The sequence below is a fragment of the Leucopleurus acutus genome, assembly GCF_964270905.1.
Source record: "Leucopleurus acutus genome assembly, chromosome: 2".
In the NCBI taxonomy this organism is placed as follows: Eukaryota; Metazoa; Chordata; class Mammalia; order Artiodactyla; family Delphinidae; genus Leucopleurus; species Leucopleurus acutus.
The window spans coordinates 167,430,298-167,448,507 of NC_139143.1; the positions used below are offsets into that span (position 1 = coordinate 167,430,298).

Consider the following 18,210-nt stretch of genomic DNA (forward strand, 5'->3'; position numbering starts at 1 on the left):
TTTTTATATAAACTTCAGAATTAGCTTGTCAATTTCTACACACACACACACACAACCTGCTAGGGTTTTCATTAGGATTGTGTTGAGTCTATAGATGAATTTTGGGTGAATTGACATTTAACAATATTGAGTCCTGTAATCTAAGACCATGACATAACTTCCCATTTATTTAGGTCTTCTTTAATTCCTCTTAGCAATGCATTGCAGCATTCAGTGTATAGGTCTTACGCATCTTTTGTCAGCTTCATCTCCAAGTATTTCATATATTTTATTATATTGTAAATAATGTTTTAAGTTTTAATTTCTGATTATTTGTTGCTAATAAACAGAAATAAAATGGATTCTTTCATATTAACCTTGTGTCAAACCTTACTAAACTCAGTTGTTTTTTCCAGTAGCACTGGCAAGAATCTCTAGTATAATGTTCAATAGAAGTGATGCGTGCAAACATCTCTACTTTGATTCTGATCTTAAGGGAAAGCATTCAATCTTTTACCATGAAGTATGATAGAAATTGTGGGTTTTTCATAAATGCCCTTTATCAAGTTGAGGAACTACTATTTCTAGAGCATTGAGAGTTTTAATCAAGAATGGATGTTGGGGGAAGAGGCGGCGAGGGGGCGGGTTCGTGCCCGGGAGTCCATGTGGGCGCCGGCGCGGCACGGAGCAGCGCCGTGTCACCAAGGCGGAGCTGCAGCAACTCCAGGTGCGGGAGGCGGTGGACTCTATGGTGAAGAGTCTGGAGAGAGAGAATATTCGGAAGATGCAGGGTCTCATGTTCCGGTGCAGCGCCGGCTGTTGTGAGGACAGCCAGGCGTCCATGCAGCAAGTGCACCAGTGCATTGAGCGCTGCCATGCCCCTCTGGCTCAAGCCCAGGCCCTGGTGACCAGCGAGTTGGAAAAGTTCCAGGACCGCCTGGCCCGGTGCACTATGCATTGCAACGACAAAGCCAAAGATTCAATTGATGCGGGGAGTAAAGAGCTTCAGGTGAAGCGGCAGCTGGAGAGTTTTGTGACCACGTGTGTAGATGACCACATGAACCTCATCCCAACCGTGACCAAGAAGATGAAGGAGTCTCTTTCATCCATTGGGAAATAGATGTCTGCTATTGGCCATCGGGGCTGAAGGCAGGAGTCTATTTAAAAAGAGAAATGGGGATTTGGGTTTTCTAAGGAAGGTTTATGAATGAGGAAATTAAGGATGGCAGCAAGTTTAAGCCCTATATCACTTGCCTCTGGACACTGGTTCCTTTGTGTTTGAATCCTAGAAAGTGAAAAAAACTGGTGCTAAACTTTGGGTCAGAGATAGCACAGGAGAGTTTTTATGAGCCTGAATTTCACGTGGCAAGTGCTTTTCCTGGCAACAGGGAGCCTCCCTTGTACCAAACCAGAGCCCTGCAAGGTACCAGATTCTCTTAGTACACAGATACCAACAGGCTGGCAGGTTCATCTGACCTGCTTATGAGCTGGTGGAGTGTGAGGAGAGGTGTTTCTGTTTGTTGCCAACCTCTTGTTTACCAGAAGGATCACTACAATGTTTCCCACAAACTGGAAATAAAACAAAATCCATGAGGTCACTAATTTAGAAGGGGAAAGGGGGCCTCTGGGGATTTGTTTTGCATGGTTTTGTTTTACATACAAGGGCATGAAGTTACTTTTAAGATGTAGAGTTGGGAGAGGTAGTTTGGATAAAAACTTTGAAAGGGTCCTTGCAGATACTCATTTCTGGCCGTCAGGATGTGGAGGTGCATTTCTTAAAATTCTCACACATGACATCTTTCAGCCTGGAGACCCTGCGAAAATATAAGAAGCGCTATCACACTGGTAGGGGAAGCAAACCTTCCCTCTGACTGGCAGCCATGATGAGCCCTGAGGCTGTCGGCAGCACAGTCAGCGAGTGACAAGACAATCTTGCAGTGACACTCACCCTTGAAGGGAAAGGGCATTTTGATTGTGCTATATGCCAGTATTCAAGAATGAACAGTGAAAGAGGAATTGTTAGCTGCTTAATTAAGAGACTTATGAAGTACTGGCTTTGGAAAAATCTGGTTTTCATAAAACAAAATAGAATGAAAGCCTAAACCCAGGATTGCTTACTTTGCCTCCTGTGATAACAGAGCTCTGTTGAAACAATCCCTTGGCAACACGAAGGTCAAAGGAGAAAAAGTAAGCAACTCAGGGGCAAGCTGTGACTCCTTTAGAGCAAAAAACAGGACAGCCCTCCGTTACCAAATACTACTTTTGCGACATGCATTGTTCTGCCCCAGTTCTGGCACCTTATCGTTTTATTAAGGACCTTGTGTTTTTACCAACTTATTACTTGAAATGATAATATAGCCTGTCTGTTTGCTGTTTCAAGACTGTGATATATTTTCCTAGTGGTTTGGTTTTAAAAATACATAAGACTTAATTTTTCTTCAAAAAAAAAAAAGAATGGATGTTGGCTTTTGTAAAATGTTTTTTTTTTCTGCATATTAAGATGATCACACGGCTTTTCTTTCTCAGTCTGTTAATATGACGAATTATGTGGATTACACTGCTGGGATGTATTATTCTTTTGACCATCATGTAGTATCCTGTTTATATATTGTTGAATTCAATTTGCTGGCCTCATAAAATGAATCGGGAAGTATTCCCTCCTCTTCAGTATTATGGAAGATTTTGTGTAGAATTTGTATTATTTCTTCTTATATGTTTGGAAGAATCCCTCAATGAAGCCATTTGGATCTGGAGTTTTCTTTGTGGAAAGGTTTTTAACTACAAATTCCATTTATTTATAACTTGTAGAGTTGTTCAGATTATCTATTATTTCTTGAATGGACTTTGGTAGTTTATATCTTTCAAAGAATTTGTCCATTTTATCTAAGTTATCAAACTTAGATTGGCAGAGTTTTCTTTTAGTACCTTACATGTCTTTGAAGATCCGTTGCCTTTTAGCTTGCATTGTTTCCAAATACAAAACTGGCTGTCATTATTCTTCTTCCTCTGCATGCAGTGCGTCTTCTTACTCTGGCGGCTATTAAGATTTTCTCTTTATCGCTTGTCTTAAGCAGTTTGATATGATGTGTCTTGGTGTATTTTTCTTTATGGTTCTTATGTTTGTGTTTTATTGAGTTTCTTGGATCTGTGAGTTTATAGTTTTCATCAGATTTGGAAACTTTTCAGACATTTCTTCAAATTGTTTCCTGTCCCTCCCCCTCTGTTTTCCCTCCTAATGTACATATCTTAGGCTGCTTTAAAGTTATCCCACAGCTTATTTACGCTCATTTCGTTTGTTACAGTCCTTTTCTTTTCTTTCTATGTTTTATTTTGGTTAGTTTCTATAGCTATGTCTTTAAGTTCACAAATCTTTCCTTCTGCAACATCAAAACTGTCATTAATCCCATTCAGTGTATTTTTCAACCCAAACTTCGTAATTTTCATCTCTAGAAACGTTTTTTTCTTCCAGTTTTATCGAGATATAATTGACATATAGTACTCATCTCTTGAAATTCGATTTGGGTCTTTTTTATAACTTCCATGACTCTACTTAACATGCTTAATCTTTCTCCTAGCTTCTTGAACACAGGGGATTCAGTTATAGTAGGTGTTTTAATGTCTTTGTCTCTTATTTCTATCATGTGTCGTTTCTGGGTGGTTTTGTTTTTGTTTTTTTTGGCCTCACCGCATGGCTTGTGGGATCTTAGCTCCCCAACCAGAGATCAAACCTGCAACCCCTGCACTGAAAGTGTGGAGTCTTAACCACTGGACCACCAGGGAAGTCCTTCTGGGTGGTTTTGGTTGATTTTTCTCTTCCTTATAAGTAGTATTGCCCTGTTTATTTACACGCCTGGTACTTTATTATTGGATGTCAGACATTGTGAATTTTACCTTGTTGGATGCTGAATAATTTTTGTGTTCCTATAAATATTCTTTAGCTTTGCTCTGGATATGGTTAAGTTACTTGGGACTAATTTGACTCTTTCAAAAGTCTTGCTTTTAAACTTGCTTGACAGGACCAGAGTAGCATTTAGTCTAGAGATAATTTGCCCCACTACTGGGGCAAAACCCTTTTGACTACTCTACTCAGTGATATTTTCCGCTCTAGCTGGTGGGAATGGCACAATTCCTGGCTATATGTGAACTCTGAGAATTTTTTCCTCTAATCCTTCTGGGAGGTTCTCTCCCCAGCCTTGGGTCATTTCCTCATATGCAGTACTGTGCATCTCTTCCCCACCTCGTAATTTGTCCTGCGAACTCTAACTTCTTTGGCCTCCTTGGACTCCCAGCTCTGTCTCCTTATCTCAGGAAGACCTCCAGGGTCTGTCTGAGTTCCCTCTCCCTGCACTGTGACCTGGAAACTTTCTCTAGGCAGTAAGCTAGAGCAATTGTAGGACTCACTTTGTTTGTTTCCCATCTCTCAGGGATCACTGCCCTTTGTTGTCTGATGTCCAATGCCTTGAGAACCACTGTTTCGTATATTTTGTCCTCTTTCTTTTCTTTTCTTTTCAAGTTGTTCCAGGTAGGAACGTAAGTCTGGTTCTTGTTATTCCACCTTAACTGGTAGAGGAGTCTTTTCCTCTGAGTTTAATTTTCTTCTTGCTGAAGTTCATCCTTCATACATTTTTGGAGCAAAAGTCTGAGATAAGATTCCCTTATCTCTCAGTCTGTGTATATCTGAATATTTCTTTATTTTACACCCATGCCTACATGCTGGTTAGCTGGATGTAGGATTGTTTTTCTGATCACTCTGAGGCTATTATTCCGTTGGCATCTATTGTTGCTGATGAGAAATTGGCTTCAGGCAAATGTCATTCATTTGTGGATAATCTGTTTCCCCTATAGCAGCTTTTCAGATTTATTTCTTTATCTTTATGATTTTTTAATTTCCCTACAACATCTCTAGGGATGACATTTTAAAAACCTGCTCAGAACTTAGTGTTTTTCATTTTAGGGGCTATTTTTCTTCATGTATAGAAAATTCTCCACCATCATTTGTTCAAATGCTGCTTCTTCCTTACTGTCTCCTTCTGGGACTGATTAGATAAGTGTTGGAACTTCTCGTTTTCTCCACCATGACTTTTAATTTATCTTTCATATTTTCCATTCCTCTATAATATTTGATAATGTTTACTGAGTACTTACTATGTGCTATAAGAACTATAACTTGTTGATAGGAACTATAAATTCATTTAATCCTAATGGCAATACCATGAGGTAGGTACTAGTATATCTTCATTTTACCTTTGGAAAAACTGAGACCCAAAGAGGTTTAAAAACACACCTAACGGGCTTCCCTGGTGGTGCAGGGGTTGAGAGTCCGCCTGCCGATGCAGGGGACACGGGTTCGTGCCCCGGTCCGGGAGGATGCCACATGCCGCGGAGCGGCTGGGCCCGTGAGCCATGGCCGCTGAGCCTGCGCTCCGCAATGGGAGAGGCCACAGCAGTGAGAGGCCCGCGTACCGCAAAAAAACAAAACAAAAGAAAATACAACACACACACGCCTAAGGCCTTATAACTAGTAAGTAATAGAGTTGAAATTTAATCCTGGGTGTGTGGCTTCAGAGCCCATGCACTCCGCTGATATTCTATACTAGCTGTCATAATTTCATCTTTTTGTGTTGCTTTATGTGCTGCAATCTGGGTGATGTCTTCAGACCAATTTGAGTTTATTAATTCTCACTCCAGCCTATGCCTAGTCTACTTTTCAAAACATCCAATGAGATTTTGGTAGTTTATTTCTACTATCTAGTCTACTTCTCAAAACATCAAATGAGTTTCTGATAGTTTATTTCTACTATGTCTATTTGGTTCTTTTCTTCATAAGCCATATGCCTTCTATTCCTAATTCTATCTCTTTAAACATACTGCTATTAAAGTCTTTAAGATTATTCTGCTACCCTAATTTTTGGCTTGCGCACCATTCAGATCTCCCTTCATTAAAAAACTTGCCATTCAGCCACGAGAGGTGCAGTTAGCTGACAACCTAGGGATGTCAGTACCTTCAGGATCTGCCTTGGCTTTTGAGTTGAGGCCATGCTCTTCCTTGACAGTCTCCAAGCAATGACTGGTTACGAACGGGGTACTAGAGTCTCGCCATTTTTGCCCAACATGGGACTTCTCTAATGGGCAGCATTTGCTCTGTAATTCCCCTTTGGGTTAGCTAAGACTTCGTCAGATCTGCATCACGTCCAAGGCTCTCACTGCCCAATCTTGCTTCCTCCTGTCTTATCCTTCACAAGCATTACCCCTCAATAAACCCCTTGCATGCCTAACTCCATCCCTGCATTTATTTTCTGGAGGACCCAACTAACACAACATGTGAATTATCCAAGTTGTTTCATCTTCTGACTTTATCTCCTAGGAGTCTTTCTCTTCTCATTCTTTGTAATATTTTACTGGTGAGAGTTGTTTCTAGAGAAGCCCCGTGGGCCCTAAACTGCAGAGGAGTGCCATGGGTAGTTTCACAAGAAGCTCCATTCGCTTAACCTGTTCCATGACAAATTTTCTTTCAGTTTCTTGGCTAAGGTTTCCCCCAAACACCACCACCACCACCATTGCATTTTTATTACAAACTTAACCCTCATACCCACATTATTACAAACTGTGATTACAGTTATGCTCAGGTGACTCTTTTCTACCTATAGCTTTTGATCTCAGCTATATATTTAAAAAGACATTTGTTATATTTTATCCACCATATCTGTTTATTTATAGTGGGATACGAAAGGGGCTTCTTCTTCACCATAGTATCCCATACTTACCGAAAGGAAACCCCAAAACACACATTAAGTATATGATGTAGTCTGTTAATTGGATATAACTGGTTTTCCATATAACTGGTTTCTCTGGTCATCCTATCTATCTTTTTAACTTTTAATTTTGAAATAATTATAGATTCTCAGGAAGTTGCAGAGAAGTCACATATGCTCTTCATAGTTTCCCCCAATCAGGAATCTGCATTTTAAACAAGTAATCAGATGGCTCAGATGTAGATGCTGTCAGTTCCACACCTAACCAATGATGCTCAGAGTTGGTATATAAACACCCCAGCCCCCTCACCTCTCACATGGGTTATTTCTGAAGCATGTGTTTGGTACCATTTCCTAGAGATTCCCTGATGGATGAAGCTTTGATAACCAACTGTGGTAGCTGGGGTTTTCTTGTTTTTTGTTTTTGTTTTTGTTTGTTTTTTGGCTGCATTGGGTCTTTGTTGCTGCGCGTGCTTTCTCTAGTTGCGGCTAGCAGGGGCTACTCTTCGTTGCAGCGGGCGGGCTTCTCATTGCAGTGGCTTCTCTTCTTGCAGAACACAGGCTCTAGGTGCGTGAGCTTCAGTAGTTGCAGCGTGTGGACTCAGTAGTTATGGCGCACGGGCTTAGTTGCTCTGTGGCATGTGGATCTTCCCGGACCAGGGCTCGAACACATGTCCCCTGCATTGGCAGGCTGATTCTTAACCACTGCGCCACCAGGGAAGTCCCGGTAGCTGGCTTAATAGTACACTCTCCCTGGTTGTCTTCCTTTCCTTCATCACCTCCCACTTCTCTCCCAAAGTAACTGACACTTCTCAAATAAACGAAGTGAATTCAAATCCTTGTCAAATCTGGACAGGCTGTACCAGAAGTGGTGTTAGGAAGCAGGTCCTTACGATGGAATTCTAGAGTTGGGTCACTTGCCAGTCAATGACAGAAAGACCCCGTTGTTGACAGTCCTTGACATGTCATAGAAGCTCTGTTATAAGGACACTTGTGGTGAGTGGGGGTTAGGATACAAGTGTAAGGGGATGTGATGATTTATATAGCCTCTCTAACATCTGAGAGATACGGAGGCAATGGTACGTAAAAGAACTTGTGGTGTTTATTTGTTGTTGTTAAGTACCATTAATGTGGTGAATGAAGAAAATGATACACTGTAACTAACTAGCCAACTACCAATCTAGGTCATGGCATGAAAAGCAAACTTCTATGACAGCATTTAAAAATCTCCTAATCTTCTGCAGCTGGAGGGAAGAAAGGGCTGACAACCAGGTCCAGGACCCAACGATTAGAGTGGCAGAAGTGTCCCACTCACCTTTGTTGGAGGGTAAGAGGCTCCCCCTCCTTGCCTCGAGAACAGGCAGAGGCCTCACCTAAGGCAGATACCTTGTGAGAGGACACTTGCTCTCTTCAAGGCCTGCTACTACGTTCTCTTTTGACTTCTAGACTAATCCCTAAGGTCAAGTCCCAGCATGGCACCCCTGAGGAGGTACTATCTCTGCTTAGAGAAATTGGATTTTTACAAAAGGAACCGCAGGATCTGACTAATAAGTAGCAAGAGAAATCTAGAGAACATACCTGGGAATGGATATTGAGGGTGTTGAGTGAGGAGAGGAATGGAACATGGGGCTGGATTAGAGAAGTTTGTTGAGATGGAGGTACTTTCCTGGGTCTCTCGATTTGTCATCCCAGCAAGGGCACCTGGAGCTGGGATGACTCCTTGAAACTTGGAGGAAAAAAAAGCAAGATCAGGGTTCAGTCAGGAGACAGAATCCACAATACTAATTTAAATAGAATCTAATGTAAAATATTAAGTAGGTATCAACAATATTAACTAGGTAACTGAAAAGGTAAAAAGAGTGATCGCTAAGTTATCACAAAGGCAGCAATTACAGGAGCAGATGCCATACCCAGGGCTGGTGAAATAAGGTAAGAGGGTGGAATTACCAAAATTGAAAAGCTTAGAGGGGGGATTCCAAGAAACTAAAACTCCGATCTCTGAGGAGGGGCACCAAAGTGTTGGAAACTGGTGCTGCAGAGTACCGGGAAAACTGCAAAACGGATTCAGCTGCCATGAAGGGAAGTCACTGCTGTGCCAGGGTGGAGAAGCTTCACCAGGGTGATGCTCGTGGGAACAGGAAGCCGACAGGAAGCCAATAGGAAGAAGCAAGTCCCTCCTTCGTGCTTTAGCCTTATCAACGCCCTTCTGCACTCCTTATTGGCAGGACATAATGGGAAGCAACTGGAGATGCTGAAATATGATTTTCTGAGTCCTGGCTCCAGCACTAAACAACAGGGTATAGCGCTTAGGCAATAGCTTAACAACTGACAGAAAGAATAGCTACAAACAATGATGTAGCAACACATGAACTGCCAGGACTGGAGGAAGCACTCAAAAGGTTCAGAGAAGTCGACTCTCTAGAAGAAAAGTATTACCTAAAACCAGAGGACCCTCCAGCTGAGATGTTCTCAGCAAGCTCCTTTCACTGGAGCAATAAGAAATGAGTGTGTGAAGGCATCATGGACCAGCCCAGTGGTGGCTGTCCTTTCTAAGCTAAGAGGATAGTAGGGGAGGCTGCTATGCGCATGGACCCCCTCGTGTCTGTTAATGGTGTGACAGTGGGATTCCAGAACTGCAGAGGCCAGGCGGCAGCACTTAACCATCAGAGGCAAGGTGGATGGAAAGTCTACCAAAGGACCTTTACCCAGGAATCTGAAGCTTCGCTAATAAACCTTGGAGTTCTGATCTTCGTTCAAAATGAGAAGTGGTCCGAGTAAAGGACACTTCTGGGCAGTGGTGGTGGTTTGGTTGATTAATCAGGAACCTGCAAAGGGCAAGACTGAGAACTTGGAGTTAAGGAAATCTGGAGAAGAAGCTTGTAGATTGACCTCTGAGGGTAGGTACAAAGTGTGTGGATCTCGGTCTCATTTCAATGTCTACCAGACAGTGCTCACTGCAGAGGAGGCACCGAACAGCCAGTTAGATAGCATGATTCATCCCGTGGAAATGAGCCATCCTCTCATCTCAGAGCATGCGCAATGGGCCAGTGGACCAAGCAGCCATCGCGGCAAGGATGGAAGCCATGCATGGCCCAACCGCATAGGCTCCCCTCACTAAAGGTGATCTAGGTATTACTACTACTCAGAGTCCAGTCTGTAAGAGCAAAGACTGATGCCAAGCTCTTGATACAGTACCACCCCTGAAGGAGAGCACCAAACCACAGGGTGACAGGTTGATTACAAAGAACCCAACCATTCCAGAGGGGCCATGATTCTTCTATGAATTCATGGGATTGATACAGGTTTGTCTTCTCAATTCATAATGTCTTGGCTAGCACTACTATCTGAAGGCTTTCAGAGTGTCTAATTTCTCATCATGGGATTCCCCCAATAATACAACCGTGGAGGAAGTGGGCATGACCATATTATCCACCGGTCCTCCTATATGACATATCAACCAGAAGCTGCCATCCTGAGAAAATCTTGGAATAATCACTTGAAGGTATAACTAAGGCATCAGCTAGAAGGTAAGGTCGAGGTGCTGTCCTTAAGATATACTTATATACCTTCAGCCAATAGCCATTATATATATATACAAGCTGCATTCCTGATCAGTAGACTATACAGCTCTGGGAACCATGGAAGTGGCCCTTCTCGCCATTAATCCCAGTGTCCCACTTGGTAAATTTATGCTTCCTCTCCCCAAATCCTTAGGCTCTGTTAGACTAGAGATCCTAGTTCCCAGAGGGTAAGGGGAGAACACTGCTACCAGAGGACACAGTAAAGGTTTTACTAAATCTAAAATTATATGTGCCTCCTGGCAACTTTGAGCTTCTCATGCCAGGAGACCAGCAGGCATAGAAAGGGGTTACAGAACTGGCAAGGGTAAGTGATCCCAGCTGGCCCAGGTGAGGGGCATCTAGAATGGGTGGTAGAGAAGGAAGATGGTGCACATCACTTAGTCTCAGGACCAACTACAGCAGTGGCATTTTGGCTTGTTCCACTAACCCTACTATTGTCTGCCTTTTTAAAATATAGTGACAGGCCACCACCTTGAAGAAGCAGTGGAAGGACATGAAACTCAGTGTGGGGTGCAAGTTGATCAGAGCAGGTACAAGGGAGGACTGAAACAGACACTGTCATTGCCCTGCCCTTATCCTTCAAACCCATCAGTGTGCCCCCAAGACTTCCAGCTGCCAGCATCTGCATCATGGCTGAGGGATCTTTTCCCCAGGACTGCAGGAAGCTGACTGCATACATCACAGGTCACAAGTGCCGGGGGGCAGCCTCAACACTCAGAGGTGATGTATAAATGCCCAGTTCCCTTGTCCTTTGGCTGGGATCCTTCTGAGGCATGTGTTTTATCCCACTTCCTAGGGCTTCCCTATGGGAGAAATCTTCACTTGCCCTCTGTGCTAGCTGGCTTAATAGTGCAGCCTTAGGGGGCTGCCTCCACCTTCCCTGTATCACTTTCCCACTTCTCTGCAGTGTTGCTTATACCTCCCAAATACGCTATTTTCTCCAGGTCATCTCCTGGAAGGACCTATGCTAAAGACACATGCGGTTCAAAAGGAGCAATGATTTAGAGAGTGAACTCATTTCTTTTTTTTTTTTTTTTTTTTTTTTGCGGTACGCGGGCCTCTCACTGTTGTGGCCTCTCCCGTTGCGGAGCACAGGCTCCGGACGCACAGGCTCAGCGGCCATGGCTCACGGGCCCAGCCGCTCCGCGGCATGTGGGATCTTCCCGGACCGGGACATGAACCCACGTCCCCTGCATCGGCAGGCGGACTCTCAACCACTGCGCCACCAGGGAAGCCCTCATTTCTATTTTTAAAAAATCTCTCTCCCTCTCCCTCTGCATGTTCCTCTCCTTCTCCCCCTCCTCCCCCTCCCTCCTCCCCCTCCCTTCTCCCCCCCTCCCCTTCCCTCCTCCCCCTCCCTTCTCCCCTCCTCCCCTGTGTGTGTGACACGCGCGCACAAGCATGGATAATACATGAAAAGGGCCTATAAGGATATAAACCAAGTATTAACACTAGTTCTTTCTGGGTGGTGCAATCATGAATATTTCAAAGTTCCTTTTAATTTGTCTCTGTGTTTCGTTTTTCTGCAGCGACCACTATGTATTAGCCGCTATATTTAATTGGCAATTAGGAGATTACTAATGAGTTCAGTGGAGTGGTGGGGAGCAGGGCCAGGCTGCTGTGGTTGATGAATGGCAGGGGAGGGTGTGTAGACGATTCTTTCAAGAGGCTGGGCTAGAGAAAGGCAATGAGGTGGTCGCTGAAGTGGGGGGAAGTGGAGGGAGGGCTGTTTTAGGAGAAACTCGAGCCTGTTTATGGGCTGAGGGCAAGTAGCCAATGCCAAGGAAGGAAACAAAAATACAGAGTGGAGAGGGGGAGAGCTCGAGAAGTCAGGTCCCAGAGGAGGCCTGAGAGGATTAGACCCAGACCCAGGTGGAGGAATTCGTTTTGAACAGAAGTCAAACCAGAGGAAGGGAGGTGAGGAGGGATAAAGTCATAAATGCACTGACTTCATCCATTTGTTTATTTTACACTCAGCGTCATTTCACAAAGGATTGACAGGTTGAAGGGGAGTGGCCATTGAGAAGTCCCCTTGGAGGGACTTTCCTCCTGGTGTGGGACACAAGGTCCCCCACTGAGAAAGAAACAGGGGTGTGTCTGTGGGGCTTGAGGAGACAGGCAAAGGTTTGGCATGCTGGGGAAGGGACAGAGGAAGGGGGGCTATGGATGGTTTATAAAGACCATTGGATGGAGCCAAGGGCCCAGATTTGGCCCAGCTCCAAGGTCCACAACTGTGGAATCTTCTCCAGCAGCTGGGGGTGGAGAAGCCCGTGCCTCTTACTTGCTTTGGCTTTAGGAAAGTCACGTCACTCCTCTGAGCTGCGGTTTCCTCATCTGCAAAGGGGGAGAAAAATGACAAGTCTGGAGGGCTGCTGTGAGGATAAATAAAGCCATGGACACCAAGCACCTAGTGCAGTATCTGGTGCACAGGAGTGGCTCAATCCATGTTCATTCTCTTGCCCCTCCCCCTTGGACGGGACTGAATCAATGTTACCTGGACAGAAGGAGGCATGGGGGTTGGTACCTCACATTGATGGCTGCTGTTAGACACAACTTTAAATGCAGGTGACTCTCGACATTCATGTAGTTATGTTTTACTAAGTTGCTGCAGAGACTGAAATAGGGAATATTGAATCATTGCCCCTTAAGGAAATACAGCGTTAGGTTCCTGCGAGCGTCTGGCCACATTTTCGTCAACCGATCAATACATAACCTTGTTTTATGTGTGTTTCTGTTTAAAGATGCCTTATTTAATATATGTTGTTGACTCATTAACGTTGAACTCATGGCCAACAGCGCTATAACTCACGCCCGAATGAAGCTTATCAAACACACGTATTTTCTCCCCAATGCCCATCACAGCCTTCGTGCACTTGGGAACACTAGACAGCCCTTCAGTGCCGCGCTTGGGACTTTTTTTTTTTTTTTTTTTTTTTTGCGGTACGCGGGCCTCTCACTGTTGTGGCCTCTCCCATTGCGGAGCAAAGGCTCCGGATGCGCAGGCTCAGCGGCCATGGCCCACGGGCCCAGCCGCTCCATGGCATGTGGGATCCTCCCAGACCGGGGCACGAACCCGTGTCCCCTGCATCGGCAGGCGGACTCTCAACCACTGCGCCACCAGGGAAGCCCTTGGGACTTATTTTAAGACAGCAAAATCACCAACAAAAAGCCCCAAAGTGAGAAAAACGTGGCATGGAATAGACCACAAAAAGTTGACAATGAGAGCTGAAAGAAGAAGGCAGAACGTCCCCTGGTTCCACCTCTCCTGGGAACATGCGTGTTGGGCAATCTAAATTTTTGCCACCCTGGGCCTGTGTATGTCCACAGGTGACAGTGAAAACACCTCAAGTATTGATTGGGGGTTCCAAGTAAATTTGAGGGGTAGGCAAACTTGCAAATACAGAGTCCATGAATAGTGAGAATCAAATGTGTCTTTTTTCTTTTTTTTTAATTGAAGTATAGTTGATTTACAATGTTGTGCCAGTTTCTGCTGTACAGCAAATATTTTTTCTGATTATAAAATTAAATAATAAACAAACAGAACTATACAGTGTCATAATTAAAGTCCTCCCCCCTACCCTAGCCCACAGATAAACACGGTTAGGATTGCTGTAGTGTTCTACAGATTTTTGCTATACACAATAATGCCTGTGAGCATGGGTAGGACTGCGTGTGTCCATGTCTGTGTATCTATGTGTATTTGGGTCTCCCTTTTTCTTTTCACTCAACAACATCTCTTGGATAGCTGTGAAAAAAAATTTTTTTAAACTCCTGAGGGTTTTTTTAGAGATGAATAGAAGTGGGTGGCATACACTGCAGCCAGGATCAGGAAGTCTTGGTTCAGACCCCTCAACCACATCAGGTTGGGGAAACAGATCCAGAAAGGGCAATGACTTTCCAAACTTAAGTATAACCAGTAGTCTGCGGGAGTGTAGTGTTCAGCATCTTAATGGAGATGGGGTAAGTTTAGAAGAACAACAGCTAGAAGGGTGAAAAGACTAAAAGCTGGAAAGTATTGTGAAGGGCCCAAGAGACTGTGACTTTCAGCCAGAGAAAACCGTGCTGTTGGGCTTCCCTGGTGGCGCAGTAGTTGAGAGTCCGCCTGCCGATGCAGGGGACACGGGTTCGTGCCCCGGTCCGGGAAGATCCCACATGCCACGGAGCGGCTGGGCCCGTGAGCCATGGCCACTGAGCCTGCGTGTCCGGAGCCTGTGCTCCGCAACGGGAGAGGCCACAGCAGTGAGAGGCCCGCGTACTGCAAAAAAAAAAAAAAAAAAAACCATGCTCTTTACACTTCAGAAAATATTGGTGCTGGATATTAAGAGGAACTTAGCTACTGAAAGGATTTAGACAATAGCATAAAATAGTACCAAAGCCTCTTCTAAAAACAGCTGTAGAGTAGCATGGGGTAGACTAAGCTGCTGCAACAGAGCCCAAAAATACAATGGCTTCTAAAAAATGGAAGTTTATTTCTCATTCTCTAGTCCACGTTGGTGGGTGGCTCCACTCCATGCAGTCATTCAGGAAACCAGGTTCCTTCCTTATCTTTGCTCTGTCAGCCTCTTTGAAGCATTACTGAAGCTGGGTTCCTTACACATCTGTGTTTCAACTCGAGGCAAGAGGAAATGGAGCACGGAAGAGCAAAAGCCTTAGGACTATTTCTATTTACTTTTTATTGGAAAGGATTTAGTCACAAAGCCACACTGAACTGCAAGAGCAGCTGGAAAATGCAGTGTCTGGTGGACTAGCCAGTTCTCCAGGTATTATATTGCTATAGAAGAGGAGGGTGGATTACATGTTGAATTAAATGAAACCCACTGTTTCATCCATCATCAAGCCTTTTTTCATTTCATTTCAAAGCCTTCAATAATTTAGACCCTGCCTTCTTTATAAAAAAAAAATTGGACGTGCATATCAGTGCATCATTTGGGATTCTTATGTTTGCCAAGAGACAGTATACTGCTATTAAACCTGCTTAAGCAATAAGATGGACCATCTCATATATCCAAAAGTCTAGGCTCTGCATCAGTGCACTAGCTCCTCTTTCCCAGGATTCTCCCCACCTCTGTCACGTGTTGGCTGCATCCTCAGACTGGGAGCAATTCCAAGTACCACCACCAAACACATCCACCTCCAGCCAAGGGGACAGACTGTTTTTGAAAGGGAAGAGACCCTTTGCAAAAGCCACCTCCCTGCCACAGGCTTCCCCTCTGGTTTTTCAGGCCAGACTTGCATCACAGGTCTAAACGCAAATCATCACTGGTTCTATTTGTAGTTTTTTAAGGAAACTCCATACTGTTCTCCATAGTGGCTGAACCAATTCACATTCCCACCAGCAGTGTAGGAGTGTTCCCTTTTCTCCACACCCTCTCCAGCATTTATTGTTTCTAGATTTTTTGATGATGGCCATTCTGACTGGTGTGAGATGATATCTCATTGTAGTTTTGATTTGCATTTCTCTAATGATTAATGATGTTGAGCATTCTTTCATGTGTTTGTTGGCAGTCTGTATATCTTCTTTGGAGAAATGTCTATTTAGGTCTTCTGCCCATTTTGGGATTGGGTTGTTTGTTTTTTTGTTATTGAGCTGCATGAGCTGCTTGTAAATTTACTACCATATGACCCAGCAATCCCACTACTGGGCATATACCCTGAGAAAACCGTAATTCAAAAAGAGTCATGTACCAAAATGTTCATTGCAGCTCTATTTACAAGGGCCCGGAGATGGAAACAACCTAAGTGCCCATCATCGGACGAATGGATAAAGAAGATGTGGCACATATATACAATGGAATATTACTCAGCCATAAAAAGAAATGAAATTGAGCTATTTGTAATGAGGTGGATAGACATAGAGTCTGTCATACAGAGTGAAGTAAGTCAGAAAGAGAAAGACAAATACCGTATGCTAACACATATATATGGAATCTAAGAAAAAAAAAAGGTCATGAAGAACCTAGGGGTAAGACGGGAATAAAGACACAGACCTACAAGAGAATGGACTTGAGGATATGGGGAGGGAGATGGGTAAGCTGGGACAAAGTGAGAGAATGGCATGGACATATATACACTACCAAACATAAAATAGATAGCCAGTGGGAAGCAGACGCATAGCACAGGGAGATCAGCTCGGTGCTTTGTGACCACCTAGAGGGGTGGGATAGGGAGGATGGGAGGGAGGGAGATGCAAGAGGGAAGAGATATGGGAACATATGTATATGTATAACTGATTCACTTTGTTATAAAGCAGAAACTAACACACCATTGTAAAGCAATTATACCCCAATAAAGATGTTAAAAAAAAAAGATTTAAAGAAAAATGATTAACTCATGCTAATTAATGGTCTCTTAGGATACAAATCTATTACAATTTACCCAATTTCAAAAAAAAAAAAAATCATCACTGGTAAGAGGAATGCAACCACCATGACAGACTTGGACCAAACGGGATTTACCGCTAGAGCTGGGCTGAGGTCAGCCATTCCTTCGTTACGTGGGGAAGGGGGCCACCTGAACAAAATCAAGGCTCTGACTGCAAGGAAAAGTCAATGAACGGTTGCTGCATGAGCTACCAACTTGTTTCTGGCAATGATGGAGACATGGAACCAGACGATGATGTGATGGAGGACACATAAACAGCAGAGGCATAAACCTCAAGCTTTTTCTTAAATTGTGCCTTAATAAAGTTTAACTCCAGTGAAGATATTGCTGGAGGAGCCAGAAACCTGGGGGAGCCACCCTCATGCCTCCTTCCTTCTCACCCCGTATTCAATCCATTACAAAATTTCGTAGTGTCTATATTTTCAGTGCCCTGGTTTTCTCTCCTTATGCACTCTCATGGCCCCAGTTCAGGTCTCATCTCCCGCAGGCACTATGACAATGGTAATCTACTGATGCCCAGTCTCTCTTCCTGAAATCCACATCTTTGCTACTGTTATTCGGTGACATACCTTCACTGTTCAAAGAGCGCTGCACATATGCAGACACATCAGAAAGCGTCCCCGCCTTCATCTTGCTGGTGGGATAATGAGCATCTCCTTGCTTCCTGAAACCCACATCAGACCAGTTCATTCCCCTGCTTGAAAGCCCAATGCTTTCAGGAAATCCATCACCATGACCCTCAATGTCCTCCACCTCACCCTAGCCCCTTTCCCACCCCACCCCCAACAGTAGAGAACCACTTGCACTTCCCCAAATGTGCCTTCCCCTTTCACGCCTCCATGCTCTTGCACATGTTGCCCCCTCTGCCTAGAAATCCCTTATCCCCTCTCCATCTGGCATACAAGTCAAGGTCTCCTATTACTCTTCCTCCCTCTCCCCTTCTCCCTCCTCCCCCTTCCACCTCCACCCCCACGCACACAATATAGCACTCCAGAAATGTCTGCTGAGTGGAGACAACTCCTTGGGACAGACATTAGTCAGGGCCAGGGCTCTCCAACTTCTCCAGCTAGCACTCCTTAAGAAAGTGAAGAGGAAATGGGACCCCAGGGCTTCGGAGTGTGAGGGACTTGAAATTGCTCTAAGCAAGCAGGGTATTTCTCGAGTTTTATCTTTATATCTTATGCAAAAGTTGTATTCTATGCAGATTAAACAACATATCCGTGTTTGTTTTAATACAAAATATTTTTCCCAAATCTTCACATTGATGATCCAACAAGATATGCCTCCTTTATTCGTCATCCTCTCAAATTAGCTGTTCCCCAGCCCCCATCCGCCGCAGGGACCCCAAGCGAGACCTGGATGTTGTTCCAAGTGCACACCCTGAAGGAACAGCTGGGTTTCGCACCCCCGGGAGCTGGAGAATGGTGGGGGCGGGGAGGGGGTCAGCTGGCTGCAGGCCGGGCCACGCCCCTCCTCTCCCCCGCCCGCTGCGGGGGTGGAGTCGCTGAGGCCCCGCC

The 18,210-nt window shown here is 44.4% G+C and overlaps 1 pseudogene across 1 annotated transcript; it reads left to right on the forward strand.

Annotated features, from left to right (window-relative positions):
• The first annotated feature begins 642 nt into the window (after positions 1-642).
• On the forward strand, positions 643-1,099 carry LOC309976549 (protein FAM136A-like; annotated as a pseudogene). Its single transcript has one exon. The product of its transcript is annotated as a protein FAM136A-like (transcript).
• Positions 1,100-18,210: the final 17,111 nt, after the last annotated feature.